Here is a 1,162-nt window from a genome sequence, read left to right as displayed (position 1 = left end):
CTATTATTTGAAAAAAAATTGGGTGGTTAAAGGTTTTATTTTGGTTGATGTGCTTATATTGATAGTGTGAATTAGTGCACTAATTATATATAATATTCTTGTGTTCTATATATTGATACACACTGAGACTTCTAACCATGACATAAACACATGGTCCAACCATGACAACATTCAAAATGACTAGTGGTTTTCCAATTTTTGGAGTATAGTGATTTGATTGCGAAGCCTGTCACTATTAGAGTTGTTTCCAAGGACCTCCTATTTTGAAATATTCTCATAGATAATATCAATGTATAAAATATGACTATTGTGAAAATGACACTTTGGTTCGTTTGGAAGCTGCATTAGTAAGTGAAGGAATTAGTGCCTTTCGCTTTGAATTTTATGGAAATAGGGAAAGTGAAGGCAAATTTCTATATGGAAACTATTGGAAGGAAGTTCAAGGTTTGCATACTGCAAATCTATATTTCTCTTGAAAGGAGCATAAAGTGAATACTATCATTGGGCACAGTAAAGGAGGCAATGTCATGTTACTCTATGGTTCTAAATATCATCATATTAACAGTGTTATTAATTTTAATGGACAATATGCCTTGGACAAAGGCATAAAGGAGTGCTTGGGTAAAGATTTTGAACACAGGATCAATGATGATGGTTTTATTGATGTTAAGAATAGGTATGGGAATGTGGAGTACTGTGTCACAAAGGAGAGTTTGATGGATCAATTTCAAATTAATATGGAATTGGCACTACTATCTATTCCTAAAAATTGCAAGGTGCTAAGTATTCACGACTCTAAGGATGAGATTATACTTATTATGGATGCCTTTGAATTTGATAAGCTTATAAAAAATCATATTCTTCAAGTTATAGATGAGCCGATCATGGTAACAATTTACATCAAAATGAATTGGCATATGTTGTCGTAAACTTCATAAAATATAATTGAGAGATGCCTAAGGGAAAAAAGTATCATGTGGGGCCTTGTTAAAGAAGAATGCACATATTTGTAAAACATCTTTGCTTCCAAAGGTTAATTTCTTTCCACAGGTAGGTTTAATTTAATTTCCATAAGCATCATTGTTTATATTATATAATCCAGGTTATTAGTGTTACCCGTATTTACTTATAGTAATAGTTATCCCTCCTTTTTTTTGTATAT

The 1,162-nt window shown here is 31.7% G+C and overlaps 1 pseudogene; it reads left to right on the top strand.

Annotated features, from left to right (window-relative positions):
• Nucleotides 1–308: 308 nt before the first annotated feature.
• Nucleotides 309–949, top strand: LOC149151519 (uncharacterized; annotated as a pseudogene).
• The last annotated feature ends 213 nt before the right edge of the window (nt 950–1,162 follow it).

This window comes from Pinus tabuliformis, chromosome 9 (assembly GCF_031772625.1).
Source record: "Pinus tabuliformis cultivar Carrire ecotype Pingquan chromosome 9, CPIR1, whole genome shotgun sequence".
Lineage (NCBI taxonomy): Eukaryota > Viridiplantae > Streptophyta > Pinopsida > Pinales > Pinaceae > Pinus > Pinus tabuliformis.
This window is presented reverse-complemented; position numbering and strand designations above follow the sequence as displayed.